Consider the following 5,676-nt stretch of genomic DNA (forward strand, 5'->3'; position numbering starts at 1 on the left):
GTGTGACGCATCATTGTCCTAAAGGTGACTGATTGATATTTTGTAGATTTCCCTCAGCCACTATTAGGATGTGTTCCAGCGCAGGAATGCCCTCCCTTGCGCCGGAACGCCCCCTGATGGCGCAGGGCTTTATAACGGGATGCATCTCCCAAATGCGTCACGTTGTTATAATATTATACGCCGCACCATGGCGCCCTTTTTTGTTTAGCTGCTGCGTCACAAAAGTCACGCAAGAACGGCGCAAAAGAGCCGCAAGGGCTTAAATCTGCCCCTTCCTTTGTAACCCTGACAATAAGAAAAATAGTGGCGGTGGATTGATAGTTTGACTATTTAAATGACTGGTAATGTAGCAGGCAACTGTTAGTGTTGTCACTGATCTGACTGAAATCACAATGGAGTTTGTCTGTCACTTTGCGTCTTGCCTGCGGACTGCTGCCTGCCAGTCCTAGGTGAACGTTTCAGTACTTTGTTTAGTGAGTTACGTGACTTTCGAAGTCACAGGTCCGCATATAAATGAAAAGTAACCATAATCAATATAATTTCGCAGAAATATTTTGTTATTGTTCTTTTGAAATGTTTGATTTGGTTGACATTGACAAGCAACAATCATCCATGTTTTCTGTTCTTTCTTTCATGTTGTACGTCAGCTCCCCCCAGGGGCGAGAGGAGGACACAGGAGCAGCAGGCGGCGGATGCTGTTCATCAACAGGGCCAGGATCGGGCAGGCGAGGGCTCCTCTGCTGGCCCCAGTAAGTTTTCATTTTAGACTAGTACCTATTTTTCCTAGCGTTCCTCATTTGACTTTTTTCAAAATTGTCTTTGCTCTTCTTGTAGACTGTATCTAAATTCTTATCCTGCCTCTACTATGACTCCCTGTGGTATTACTAGATTATTCTTATTAGTCTGTCTGTGTAGCTAACTAAGATTGCACGGTTGGCGAAACTCCCATGATTCTAGTCAGCAATAGCTCTATCAACTTAGTGCAGTCCTCTGGGATTGTCCATAATGTCTTTTGAAGTGTTCTATCTGGACTCATGCTTGCAAAAATTGCAAAACCTTTCGCTCAGTCACTCTAGTCTGGACCAAAAAACACAGATTGTATTTAAGTTTAAAAGCTTTATTAAAAGTAAACACATTTATTAAAATGAAGTCATAATAAAACTAAACGTCTAACTGATAATGGAAAAGTGGTTAGTGCTGACGATTAATTGAAGACATTTCTTGTGGTCGAGCCGAGCTCTCACCTGGTTTCAACTTGATCTTGTTGTTAGAAGTCCATCTTCTGTCTGTGTGGAGAAAAATGGTGCGTGTTAAAAAAACAGCCTTCATCAGTTGTGCCAAAAAGTGCAGCAAGACAACCTTCCCTGGAAAAAGGGACATTTTTTTTTAACTTTAACGACAGTCACAAATTACATTGTTTTCACATGTCTTCATTCCTAGACCAAATACTAGTGACTGCTTTATTCTAACATTCTTAAATGTACTTTGTAGGTGGAACATCTGGTGGCGGGGCCAGTGTGGAGGTGGTGGTGCTCGACACCGAGGCGGAGGGCGAATCGGGCGATGCTTCAGGGGAGGAGGCGGCGGCGGCAGCTGTGAGAGTTGAGACGGTGGTGGTGGCGGCCAGAGGTAAGCTCTTATATATTCCTTACTTATTGAGATTGAAGACTAGCTGGGAAGGCAAGAATATGAGATGCATGGCTGGGTGAATGATGAAGCAATGATGGGTGGAAGGACAACAGCCTGGGTGGGTGACACAGAAACTGTATGTGTCCATATACCTGGATCATGCTACTATCTGACTCTTAGATAGCATATGTGTATCTAGAGCAGGGGTACTCCTAGTACGGCCCGCGGGCCGGTGGTGGCCCGGCAAGCCTTCGTTGGCGGTGCGCTGACCTTGCAGACAATCACTGCTCCCCCGGCCCCCACAGAGCAGAGGCTTTTTTGTATTTCACCTGTTAGCGCCCCTGCATCTCCACTCTGACAATCACTGCTCCCCCGGCCCCCACAGAGCAGAGTGGAGATGCAAGGCCACAAAGAGGTGAAATAGAACTAAGACTCTGCTCTGTGGGGCCGGGCAAGCAGTGATTGTCAGGGTGGAGAAGCAGGGGCGCTAAAACAAACAAAGCCTCAATAATATGTTAATGGTCTTTTAAAGACCTGTTAAGTACTTTGGTGTTGTTGTCTGTGTGTGCGCGTTGAGGAAGCGGTCTCAACCCGGGCTGAAGGCTGACACAGATAGACACACACACAGTGAGATGACAGAGGGGGAGGGAGAGGGAGGGCAGGAGGGAGAGAGAGATGGAGGGAGGGCAGGAGGGAGAGCAGGAGGGAGAGAGATGTATGTAAATGCTGGGTCTGGTGGCTCAGTGGATGAGGGCATCTGCTGCAGGGACCTGTGTGCAACCTCATGGTCACAAGTTATCGTTTTGCTTTAGCCCCGCCCCCTCTGACTCCGCCCCCACCAGTGCGGCCCTCGGCCCCAAACTACACTGTAAATGTAGCCCCTGAGAGAAAGTTTGTGAGTACCCATGATCTAGAGAGAGTAGACGGTCAGTGGATGAACTAAGTGTAACTTTGAAGAGCATGTAACACTAACACTGCACCCGCACGTCCGTTCCAGTGTAGGAAAGGCAAGGAAAAGAACTTTTAATTTTGTCCAAATACTACCATAAATAGTAGCAGTAGTTTGTATTGCAAGCACTGCATAGATCCGGTTATTATGGTGGCCACTCCCTACCTCTCTTAATAAGTTTAGTAGTACTCAGTCATTCATGTGTGGATGTATCACTGGTCACTCAATAAAAAGCAAAGCACCTAAAGTCATCCCATATATAAGCAAAAACATCCCATGTGAAGTGATAGATAATCAGATTATTTATCTTCTTCAATTTTCCATTTCTAGTACTCATTTCCACTGTAGGGTGAAAGTTAAATTAATTAAGCAGTAGCCCTTGAGTTGTAACAGAGTATTCTCAGTGCCACCCGTACTAGAAAAGTAAGAGATTCACCACCTGCATGTACTGGACGGGTACAGTAACGCAACGGCAACGCAAGTCTAGGTCACTCCTCATGGCGTGCGTCTCTTTTTCTCGGGTGCAAGTTTACCGCGCTGGCATTATGCCGGCTTGCAGAAAATAACGTACCAATTTTCCAAAACAAGAGATAAGAAGAAGAATAAGACTGGTGTACTTTCATAGTCGACTCCAATGGAAGTCCACAGTGCTCGTAGACTTTGTTCCTTAAACTCCCACTAATGTTAGAGCAAGGATGAAGAAGTGTGAGGTTAGATAGATACTGGCCTCAATAGTTATGTAATGCGCTTGCAAGTTGCTAGTTGTACTGCAACACAAATTTCTGCTGAATGATTGAGTTAATCTAAAAGAGCATTGGTTACAGACTATGTCTTTCTTTCTTCATATAGGTTCTCCTTCCAAACGGACAAGGAGGAAGGAGCTGGCTAGAGCGGCCCGGCAACGGAGGATCGAGGCCACTGTTGCGGAATATCGGCGGCTGGTGGCCCTGGAGGACGTGGAAAGTGTGCAGTCGACAACTACAACAACGTCGTCTGCATCTGCCTCCGTGGCCCCACGGGCTGCCACCCAGCACAGTGGTCCACCCAGACTGAGCCGGGCTGCCAAAGGCAAACGCCACCACCGAGCAGCAAGGCCAACAGCTGCCTCTCACAGGCATTGCACCTGCAAGGCAGTGAAGGCACGCCTGCGCCGCACCACCCTGATGGTGTCCCGCCTTCAGCAGGAGCTCGCCTTGCTCCGCGAGGAGCATGATGCCCTGGCCCAAAAAGTGAACAGCATCCACCCATAGTGTCCCTTGCCCCTTTTTTAGAGACTTTTGGGGGGTGGGAATTGGGAGTTGGGTTTTTGGGGACTTTTGAAGGACAATCGTTGGGGTTAGGGAGGGTCTTGCGGGAGATTATTTTGTTAGGGATATAAATATACTTTTTCAAACTTTATCTGAGCATACCTGTTTTTTACTGCTTGCCTGGTGGGTGGGGGTTTAACGTTGACTGTTTTCCTGAAAGTTTAGTTCCATTTTCTTCCTTTAAGTGTAAATGCCCAAATGTTTTCAACACTAAGTGCCTCTCACAGACTCAGTGAAGTGAATCCAAGAGTCCTAGGACTTTAGTAGTACTACCTTCAGTCTCTCGTCTCTCGTACTAATACTCCATTATACCCCCAAACCACCAAACGCTTATCTTACCTGTAATTTGTGTTTGAAAGTAGGGCTAGACCCAGGGCTGGCTCCACGGGAAACACCGAATAACGTTGGCAATCTTGGTCGGATAAAATTTCCTCATAGCGGTGGTACTATTGTTGTGACACAGTGGCAGTTGCATGCCTATGAAAAAAAAGAAAATGAAATCTGGTTTGTCCTCCTGAGCAATTCAACGGTACAACTGAGAATATAGCATGTGACAGAAGTACAGTAGAGCAGTGCCACATTGTAGCCTAACAAATGGTAAAGTATAACTACTAATTCGGTTGAAGTTCTTTCACATTAGCAATGGTTCTTTGTCAAGCTGAGTAAGAATATATCATCGACAACTGTGGAAAGAAAGAATGCAACAGTACAGGGCCTGTGTGGAATTATTGATAACGATATTCAACATAAGGTCTCTGTAGCCAGATACCCGAGAGCCTTGCTGGTCACTATAAATCCATTCACAACAACACTCAATGGGGTTGGTCTGGAAGGTGTCCGGTTTACTCCCCGTGATCCAGTCGATGCAAATATGGTTCCACTTCCAAATGTCACCAACACCCAGAAGTGTAAACACAGGGTGTTCGAGGCATTAGGCGGGGGAGAAAAATAACAAACTAAAATAAAAAATGTGGGATGGGTAAAGGTAGGGTCAGCAGGGAAAGGATACCTGTAACAGAAGACAAGACAGGCATCAGTGAAGTGCTGTCCTAACATACAAGAAGAAGGTATAGTAGATAGAAAAGGAGAAATTGCTTTTTTTCTAGGTGTCCCCTCACTCACCAGGGTTGCCCCTTGGTGACATGCTTCATCATTGGGGCCATCCCAGTCCTCTACGGCCTGGGGCGTGCTGCGACTTGCGAATTACGTAGGAGCACTTACAAATGACTATGTGTGGTGCAGATGTGATAGTGGAGTGGACTAAGTGATGTGTTAAGGGATCAATGTAGAAGCAGAGAGAGAGCCAAGAAATGCAGTCACAGTCAGAGAAAAAGGCAAGGGATACTGTATCTATGTGGTTGTAGTGGTCCTGTTGGAAGTGGTAAGTAAGTTGCCCGCAGAAAAAAAATCCTCCTATTAGCGGCACTCCTCCATTGCAGCCGACGCTTCGTCCATCGATGTTGGTCACCAGAAGACACCCTGTCCACTGCCTGCCTGATGCTGAATTGTGGCTCGCTACTGTGAAGCCTGACTCCATCCTTTTTTCCCCATTGCAGAGACTGAAACCCGGCCTGTAATTATTCAACGAAAAACAGGAAGTGATATAATATTACAACACCACTGATAAATAAATATAAGGCATGTAGGCTGTGGAGTGCAAAAAGTCACAATTTGTTTTTCCTAGTAGACAGTACAATGTTTTTGAAAGTGCGTACTCTGAGTCACCTTTTGAAGGATGTATGGGCAAATTAATGTATCGGATCTTGCCCCTCAAGCTAGGTGTACTGTAAA

General features: G+C 46.1%; 1 long non-coding RNA gene across 1 annotated transcript; it reads left to right on the plus strand.

The window, feature by feature from the left end:
- Positions 1-635: 635 nt before the first annotated feature.
- LOC147728412 (uncharacterized) lies at positions 636-3,566 on the plus strand. The gene is made up of 3 exons (XR_015309554.1): positions 636-749; positions 1,492-1,629; positions 3,428-3,566. It is a non-coding gene; the product is annotated as an uncharacterized LOC147728412 (long non-coding RNA).
- Positions 3,567-5,676: the final 2,110 nt, after the last annotated feature.

This window comes from Lissotriton vulgaris, chromosome 3_1, assembly GCF_964263255.1.
Source record: "Lissotriton vulgaris chromosome 3_1, aLisVul1.2, whole genome shotgun sequence".
NCBI classification, from domain to species: Eukaryota; Metazoa; Chordata; class Amphibia; order Caudata; family Salamandridae; genus Lissotriton; species Lissotriton vulgaris.